At 42.0% G+C, this 10,000-nt stretch overlaps 1 protein-coding gene across 1 annotated transcript in view; it reads left to right on the top strand.

The window, feature by feature from the left end:
• The window catches only part of mylipa (myosin regulatory light chain interacting protein a), a 22,037-nt gene extending 22,004 nt beyond the window's left edge, over positions 1–33 (top strand). The window contains exon 7 of the mRNA XM_048230462.1: positions 1–33. This exon is cut by the window's left edge and continues 1,439 nt beyond it. The gene's annotated coding sequence lies outside the window, so the exon portion shown is untranslated.
• Positions 34–10,000: the final 9,967 nt, after the last annotated feature.

The raw sequence follows: 10,000 nt of genomic DNA, 5'->3' as shown, positions 1-10,000 counted from the left end.
AGATATTAATAAAGCTTCCTGTTTGTTTTTAAACGTGCCGCACAAGAGTGTTTTCTTACTGCTTGTTTTTAAGCATCCCGCCGCACGGGAGTGTTTTCTTAAGATTTCCACCCTAGCGTGAGCACCTGTGTCCTCTTTTTCCATGTTGGCGTTCGTGTGTGTGTGTGTGTGTGTGCGTGTGTGTGTGTGTGTGTGTGTGTGTGCGGGCGCTCCACCTGTCGACTGGCTGGAATGTGGTGAGACCAGGAGTATTTTACAAAGCAAGTTACTGGTGTGAGTGAGGGGTTACTGGCTTACCCAGGTAACGTCAGGAGTGACCGATGATCTTCACACAACACATCACTTTAGATCTGACTGATTTCTTTATGATTAACGTATGATCTGACTGATTTCTTTATGATTAACGTATGATCTGACTGATTTCTTTATGATTAACGTATGATCTGACTGATCCATTGGGCTCCGAACTGGGTCACTGCAGTTCGTCCTCCGGGACGGTTAATACGGGGTTTTGTTTTGTTTTCATTTGCAGGAAGCTCTGTCCTGCGGTTTACACACAACGCAGCTAATACGCAGGAAATGACTTCTGATTGACAGATGTCATCCATGAAATTTTGTGGTTGAGCTGGTCATTTCCGGTGAGAATGCAGGCCGAGGGGTTCTCTCCCGCTCAGAAGAACCAAAGGCGTTCTCCCGCTCAGAAGAACCGAGGGGTTCTCTTCTGCTCAGAAGAACCTGCCTGGCTTAGGTGCATGCAAGCAGGCTATTTAGCTTCTGATCTTAGCAGTCTAGATTTCCTATAAACTATGGGAAACTATATCCAGACACTGTATATCAAGAAAAACTGACATATTCTTGTTCTACTAGGAGGGGATCCCCTCGGAAAGCAGTATGGCCATTACAATCAGATATACTGGGGTTCTCTCCTCTATCTTTTATCCATCCTTCCTCCCTTCCTTCCTCTCTCCCTCTAGTCTTAGCCCCTCCCCTAGTCTTAGCCCCTCCTTCTAATGAATGTTTGTGGAACAACAGGAGGATGGAGGAATGGGAGAGATCGTCCTCCTATCGGAGGGGCCTAGAACTGGAGGGAGGGAGGGAGGATAGACAGAAAGACAGATGAGAAAACCCCACTGTATACGGCTATGATTAGAATGACAGCAGAGCTCCACCTGCTGGCTATTACAGGGAATGGAGTCTGCAGATGATTGAAAGAAGACCCCAGTCTGCAACGAAACACCAACAAAACAGCAGAGAGCGAACTCACCAACCCCGACCCCCTCACCAAACTCACCAACCCCCTCCCCAAACTCCCTTTCAGTGTAAGATGTGATCACCTCATCAGTGAGATATAATCATACAGGATCATCAGTGTGAGATGTAATCATGACATCATCAGTGTGAGATGTGATCATGTAGTCAAGTCAAGTCAGTTTTATTTAGTATAGCGCATTTAACATGCACAGACTGCAACCCAAAGCGCTCCACATACAAGACATTGACACAAAACAAAAGACAATAAGACAAAAGATGCCAGACGGAGCGGCGTAGTCGCCAGCGTTCCCGTGACACTAAGACAAGACAGACAACACAGCAAATTGAAAATAAATAAAATAATAATAATCATGTTAAAATTAGTCCAATTTCCAACCGGCTGAAAAAGTCCAAGGGCAATGATGACCCGCGTGAAACTGCGCACATACAGGATCATCAGTGTGAGATGTGATCATGACATCATCAGTGTGAGATGTGATCATATAGGATCATCAGTGTGAAATGTGATCATACAGGATCATCAGTGTGAGATGTGATGACATTATCAGTGATGAGATGTGATCATACATCAGTGTGAGATGATCATGATCATCATGTGATCAGACATTATCAGTGTGAGATGTGATCATACAGGATCATCAGTGTGAGATGTGATCATGACATCATCAGTGTGAGATGTGATCATATAGGATCATCAGTGTGAGATGTGATCATACAGGATCATCAGTGTGAGATGTGATCATGACATTATCAGTGTGAGATGTGATCATACAGGATCATCAGTGTGAGATGTGATCATACAGGATCATCAGTGTGAGATGTGATCATAACATTATCAGTGTGAGATGTGATCATACAGGATCATCAGTGTGAGATGTGATCATGACATCATCAGTGTGAGATGTGATCATACAGGATCATCAGTGTGAGATGTGATCATACAGGATAATCAGTGTGAGATGTGATCATATAGGATCATCAGTGTGAGATGTGATCATATAGGATCATCAGTGTGAGATGTGATCACATTATCAGTGTGAGATGTGATCATTATCAGTGTGAGATGTGATCAAATAGGATCATCAGTGTGAGATGTGATCATGACATCATCAGTGTGAGATGTGATCATATAGGATCATCAGTGTGAGATGTGATCACATTATCAGTGTGAGATGTGATCATATAGGATCATCAGTGTGAGATGTGATCATATAGGATCATCAGAGTGAGATGTGATCATGACATCAGAGTGAGGTTTGATCCAGACGTTATTAGTGGCAGCCTGCACAGGGTCTGATTGGTGTGATGTGTGTGCTTGAACCTTGATCCTGTTTTTGTGTCTTTTAATGACGGTCAAATGTGGAATATGGTGTGTTGCTCTATGCCACATATCTTCTTCTTTGCATCTGAGTTTGGCAGTTATTTAACAAATTTGAATTTTGATTACATCAGCCACCATTATTAATTGTCCTCTTGCCATAACAGCCTGCTCAATAATTGGCTTAGGCCTAACCCCTTTTTCTGAATGAGAGAGTGGCATAGTTACAGGGTTTTTTTTTATAGTTGGATGGATTTACCATTATGAATCAGAGGCCATATTTTAATTAAAAGTTTGATAGAATAAAGATACAGTGAGTGCTGAAGAGATTTTTATTATTTTTTATTACTGCTGGATATTTCTTAATTGTCCTTATCAATTATTTAACTGTAAAAGAAACAGTTTATTTAAGCTCGCACATTAATTATGAATAGTGGCGCCCCCTACGGTGACAGAATTATACTTATCACTGGGGACTTCCTGAGAAGGATGCTATGCTAGGCCACTCTAAGCTCTCTCTCTCTCTCTCTCTCTCTTTGTAGGCAGCCCAGACTTAAAAAATGGGCAAGAAATAAAGTGAGAGCAGCCTGTCCCAAACAATGGGAATACTGAAGGGAGGGGTGAGCTACCTCTCTGGTGAGTTTTGTTTGGTCCTTGGTTAAAATAGAATGTACGTCTTTTTGAACAAAAGCATCTGTTAAGAAATGTAAATAAAAACATACACATAAACCCGACATCATGAGCAATCACTGAGTGTGGTGCAAGTACAACACCCTAGGGGGCGACATTGTTCACAAATTGAATTTTAATAATCATGGCTCTGTTTTGGCTCAGAGATTTGTTTACAGTGCATCCCACACAGTAGCTACGATGAGAGTTACAGAGTTTTACAACTGCCAAGAAGGATCAACCTATATTTAAGATACTTTTTCACAGCAACACACCAATATCACACAATTAGGAAAATAGTTATATCTATCTACATTTTAATGCAAAAAGGCAAAACACAACCAAACCTCAATATCTCACCCGATCCCAAACTAATTGCAACAGTAATTATTTTTGTTGTATTCAGTTCATGAAACCTTCCCATATGACATACCAAAAGTCCATGAAAATCCAAGCGCTGGAACACTGCGAAACAATGAATGTAGCCTCTAACTGGTGCTGATTTAGCAATTTGCCCAGACTTGTTGTGATCCGAATATTGAGATTCAGGAAGATGATTCAGTGCAAGATGAGTAATGTGTAGGTTGCTCACACACACAATACAACCCCCTCTCACACCAACCTCTTGAGAATTTTCTTGATCATTTTAACCATCAGTTTCTTGAGAATTTTAACCATCAGTTTCGTGAATCAGCAGAACACATAGGAACCTTTATGTGCTTCCCTGCAACATTGCTCAAAAAGTTGCTTCATGTATCATCCATATCTATGCCCATTGGCGACAATAATGTCAGAATGTGTACTTGATAGACTCACTCCGTTAATGACTTACTCTACTAGAGGTGAATCCTTACTTTGCTAAAGGCTCTCTGTGAATTATGTGGCCACAGTCACAATGGGGGCTGTGGTATATGTGTAGTGTCAAGTGAACTCGACTGAAAAAGAATGTACACTATATTGCCAAAAGTATTGGGTCACCTGCCTTAAGTGACATTCCATTCTTAATCCACAGGGTTTAATATAACGCCGGTCCACCCTTTGCAGCTATAGCAGCTTCAACTCTTCTGGGAAGGCTTTCCACAAGGGTTAGGAGTGTGTTTATGGGAATTTTTGACCATTCTTCCAGAAGCGCATTTGTGAGGTCACACACTGATGTTGGACAAGAGGGCCTGGCTCTCAGTCTCCGCTCTAATTCATCCCGAAGGTGTTCTATTGGGTTGAGGTCAGGACTCTGTGCAGGCCAGTCAAGTTCATCCACACCAAACTCTGTCGTACTTTGTTTTAGTATTTGCATAAATAATAATGCATAAAAACAACTCTCATTTAAACATAATTTCCACCAACTGGGTTATCATGGACATTTACTATGGTGCTTAGATCACCAATTGAAATATAAAAATGTAAAAAAATAAATTCTGTTGCAATTCATTTTTGGGTCAGACCTGACTTTGCCTGGACTAAAAGAACACACGGCATTCTGCGTGAAATCAGACAGAATTCATTTTCTTGGTTTTGTGGAAATAGCCATTTCCAAAGTGACAATGTTGTTTTTCATTCATAGATAAATACATAATGTTACATTGTTATATGTATAACAAATATATTTTTCTATGGTACAACACTGTTGCACTTCGTACACTACAAGCCCATACATTGAGCTTCAATACTACTTGCATATACAGTAGATTTTGATTTCCATAGAAAAATGCAACCTCCCCTTGTTTTATCCTTAATATTTTCATGAATATTATTTGTGGAAATCTCATTAATAAAATACTTTATTTAAAGAAAGAACTAATGATTGATACCAAATGGATACAAACAAGTTTGTAATTTTCTCAGTATCACTCTTTTTGCACTTGTGTCAAAATCTAGGGCCTTATAGAAAATCAATCAGCATGCCTTAACACATTTGAATGGTTCAGTCATACTGAGAAAGCGCTTATCTTCCATCCTACATAGTTTGGGCTGGCTATGATTAATACTTTTCAAGATGTTAATGCCCAAACATGGCTTTCCAGATCATGTTTTCTGTTCAGGCTGTGAAACTGAAATAATCAGGGACTGAAATAAATATGAAAACATGGATTTAAACAGGAATATTTTACAGGCCTTGGTTTTAGGACCTATTCATGATATACCATGTAAATCTGAGACGGTGCAGCAATGACTTCATCTGCTTGTCATCCGATTTGACATTATTAACCCACATAGTCAATTATAGCATGACTTTCAAAATACTTATAGTTGATGGTATTACAAAACAGCATTACTAAGGTATTCATGTTTCAGTTTTACAAGCAGCTGCATACAATAGACCATGTGAAATACACTGATTTCTATCATTCAGGTTCCTTCTACTGTACACCATATATTTTGGTTGTGGCGAATGTGTACATATTTGACAATACACTATCCAAAAGTGAGTCTTTTTTTATTTCACAATATGTTCAGTAAACATAAACACAGTAAGTGTCAGAATTACGATTGTAAAAACTTTTTTGAGTTGTAGAGTATTAGCACCACATTGCTGCCAGTGATCAACAAAACACCTACTCTTACATCTTACATCTACATACTCTTAAAACTTAAAAGGCACAGAGGGGCAAACACCCAACTGTGATGGCGATGATTCAGTTAAATTTCATTACCGTAGCACCAGTAACAACTGAAATTGTCTCAAGGCATTTTACAGAGCCTGGATCCACCACAGCAAGACCTTTTACAAAGCTTGGACCCACCACAGCAAGACCTTTGATGACTGGAGCAGGAAAAACTGCCTTTTAAACAGGGGGAAACCTGGAGCAGAAGATCAGCTCAGTGCAGGGGCACATTAGCTTGGGGCTGTGAGAAGACGAGGGGAAGGAGGAGAGAGAATCAGAAGCAAGCAGACGGACTCGTACACGATGCAGCACATTAGCACGCAGGCAGCATGTACCTACATAATACAAACATACAGTAACTCTACGTTCTAATTCTAAATTCTAATTCTAAGACATAATAGAAGGAAACTCAAGGTGTGTACAGAATTAGTAGGATGAACATGCAGAGAGACAACATTCAAAGTATATGGTATAGATGTTTAGGATCTAATAGGTGTTTAGGTATAGGGTTTTAGGGTGTTAGAATATAGGTGTTTTTATGTGTTTGGGGTGTTAGGGTATAGGTGTTTAGGGTGTTGGGGTATAGGTGGTTAGGGTATAGGTGTTTAAGTGTTAGGGTATAGGTGTTTGGGGTGTTAGGGTATTTACGTGTTAGGGTATAGGTATTTGGGGTGTTAGGGTGTTTACGTGTTAGGGTATAGGTGTTTGGGGTGTTAGGGTATAGGTGTTTGGGGTGTTAGGGTGTTTATGTGTTAGGGTATAGGTGTTTGGGGTGTTAGGGTATAGGTGTTTGGGGTGTTAGGGTGTTTGGGGTGTTAGTGGTGTAGTCTATGTGATACACAGGACTACACAGTATTAACATTTTTAGGTTGATCACAGTATACCCACTACAGCTAACAAGACTACATCACAGTATATCCACTACAGCTAACTAGATTACATCACAATATACCCACTACAGCTAACTAGACTACACCACTGGTGTTAGGGTATAGGTGTTTAGGGTGTTAGGATATAGGGTATAGGTGTTTAGGATATAAGGGTGTTTAGAGTGTCAGGTATAGGTGTTTAGGATATAGGTTAGGGTGTTTAGGACATAAGTTAGGGTGTTTAGGGTGTCAGGTATAGGTGTTTAGGATATTGGTTAGGGTATTTAGGATATAGGTTAGGGTGTTTAGGACATAGGTTATGGTGTTTAGGATATAGGTTAGGGTGTTTAGGATATAGGTTATGGTGTTTAGGATATAGGTTAGGGTGTTTAGGGTGTTGGGTATATGTGTTAAGGAAATAGGTTAGGGTGTTCAGGGTGTTGGGTATAGGTGTTAAGGATATAGGTTAGGGTGTTTAGGGTGTTGGGTATAGGTGTTAAAGGTGGGTTGTAGAGTGTAGATATCCACAGCGTGATGCTGGCAGGGGGTTAGATGGGGGTCTCCCGTCCTGTGCTGATCTCTGATCTCATACTGTGTTTCCAGACACCCGCTTATCCCCACATCACACACACATCACACACACCACACACACACACCACACACACAGCACACACCCATCACACACACATCACACACACACACACACACACACACACACCACACACACATCACACACACCCTCTGATTGGCACTGAAGCACATGTGATTCAATCAGCACGGCTCTGGACATCATCCACTGACACTGAGTGAATCTGCTCCGCTTTGAACTGCCCTGCTGTGGGCTACAGCAGCCCGTAGAGGGCACAGAGGAAGGAGTCTGCTGCACGGCCCAATTACACCTCCTTACATGGGCTTCTCTCCTTCACAGAGCTGCTTTTCTTAGAGAGGGTATTTGTGTGCAATGGGAATTAGGGTTATAGATTTATTGCTGATGTTATTGTTAGTACTCTTATTATGTGGGCATAGGTAAATATTGATATTAGTGCTGCTATTCCTATTTGGGTGGAGGTAGATACTGAAATCATGAGAACAGGGCCTTGGCAGATTGAGGTCTTGGTAGAGATTTAAACTTGGTGATGAATGTTGTCGATGTCTGCTATGTTCCACTCCCCCGAGAAATGTTAGAAAAACATTTTCTTTTACGGACAATGTTTATTCATACATTTATTAATTCACTTATTCTATTTGTGCATTAGCTTATGATAATCTTCACAGACTGGATGTATCCGGCAGAGAGAAAAATGAAAGAAAGGAAGAAAGGAAGGAAGAAATAGAAAGAAAAGAGAAAAGTGGTGTGTGTGTCTGAGCAGAGGATGAGCAGAGTGTGTGTGTCTGAGCAGAGGATGAGCAGGGTGTGTGTGTCTGAGCAGAGGATGAGCAGAGTGTGTGTGTCTGAGGATGAGCAGAGTGTGTGTGTGTCTGAGAATGAGCAGAGTGTGTGTGTGTCTGAGAATGAGCAGAGTGTGTGTGTGTCTGAGAATGAGCAGAGTGTGTGTGTCTCTGAGGATGAGCAGAGTGATGAGCAGGGTGTGTGTGTCTGAGGATGAGCAGGGTGTGTGTGTCTCTGAGGATGAGCAGAGTGTGTGTGTGTGTCTGAGAATGAGCAGAGTGTGTGTGTCTCTGAGGATGAGCAGAGTGATGAGCAGGGTGTGTGTGTCTGAGGATGAGCAGAGTGTGTGTGTGTCTGAGAATGAGCAGAGTGTGTGTGTCTCTGAGGATGAGCAGAGTGATGAGCAGGGTGTGTGTGTGTGTCTGAGAATGAGCAGAGTGTGTGTGTCTCTGAGGATGAGCAGAGTGATGAGCAGGGTGTGTGTCTGAGGATGAGCAGGGTGTGTGTGTCTCTGAGGATGAGCAGAGTGGTGTGTGTGTGTCTGAGCAGAGGATGAGCAGGGTGTGTGTGTCTGAGGATGAGCAGAGTGTGTGTGTCTGAGGATGAGCAGAGTGGTGTGTGTGTGTGTGTGTGTCTGAGCAGAGGATGAGCAGGGTGTGTGTGTCTGAGGATGAGCAGAGTGTGTGTGTCTGAGGATGAGCAGGGTGTGTGTGTGTGTGTGTGTGTGTGTGTGTGTGTGTGTGTGTGTGTGTGTGTGTCTCTGAGGATGAGCAGGGTGGTGTGTGTGTGTGTGTGTGTGTCTCTCTCTGAGGATGAGCAGGGTGTGTGTGTCTGAGGATGAGCAGGGTGTGTGTGTCTGAGGATGAGCAGGGTGTGTGTCAGAGGATGAGCAGAGTGTGTGTGTGTGTGTGTGTCTCTGAGGATGAGCAGAATGATGAGCAGGGTGTGTCTCTCTGAGGATGAGCAGAGTGATGAGCAGGGTGTGTGTGTGTGTATCTGAGGATGCTCTGTGCTTTTTTCTGCAGCGTTGTGTGTAGAGTGTCCATGGATGGGAGGTTAGCACCAGTGATTTTCTCTGCAGTCTTTAAAACTCTCAGAAGGACCTTCCTCTCTGCCTGGGTGGTATTCCCATAAAAGTAATACATTACATTTGACCTCTATCATTTTTTGACAGTTACATTTTACTAATGTAAGGTTTATATTCTGTAAATTGTTTTGGACAAAAGTATCTGCAAAATACCAGAACCATAACCAGACCCCCAGCCCATCATCAAATCAATCCAAACATCCTCATGTGCTTATTGATTCCATCCAAACAGCATTATGTGATCATCCGTTCCAACCAATCAAGACTATGTGAGCATCTGCTCCAACCAATCAGGACTATGTGAGCATCTGCTCCAACCAATCAGGACTATGCAAACATCTGCTCCAACCAATCAGGACTATGGGAAGCCCAGGCAAACCTGGATGACAGGAGGAGCATCACAGGATTGGCTTGGAGGGGGCAGACTGCTCTGTGTTTCTGCCAACTGCAACATCTGACAAATTGAAACAAAACAGACTTTGTCACATAACTCAAAGCAACTAAGAAGTTCTACCGCAGTTTTACGTTCTGTTGTGTGTTGTCGTGGTTAATGTGTGTGTTTGTGTTGACTGTTGAGTCTAGGTTGCGTCTGTGTTATAGAACCGAGAAGACATTCTCAGAACCTTTGTCACTGGCTGCAGAACAGCAACAACTGTCAACAATATTTTGTTGCCAACTTTGCAGTGAAGTTTATATCATTAATCAAGACACAAGATGGAATGTGGTGTTGGACTGGACTCTTCCCAGGGTTGTAGCATACATCATTGTACTTACTTACTCATCTGGCCTGTG

The sequence above is a fragment of the Alosa alosa genome, chromosome 20, assembly GCF_017589495.1.
Source record: "Alosa alosa isolate M-15738 ecotype Scorff River chromosome 20, AALO_Geno_1.1, whole genome shotgun sequence".
Lineage (NCBI taxonomy): Eukaryota > Metazoa > Chordata > Actinopteri > Clupeiformes > Clupeidae > Alosa > Alosa alosa.
This window is presented reverse-complemented; position numbering and strand designations above follow the sequence as displayed.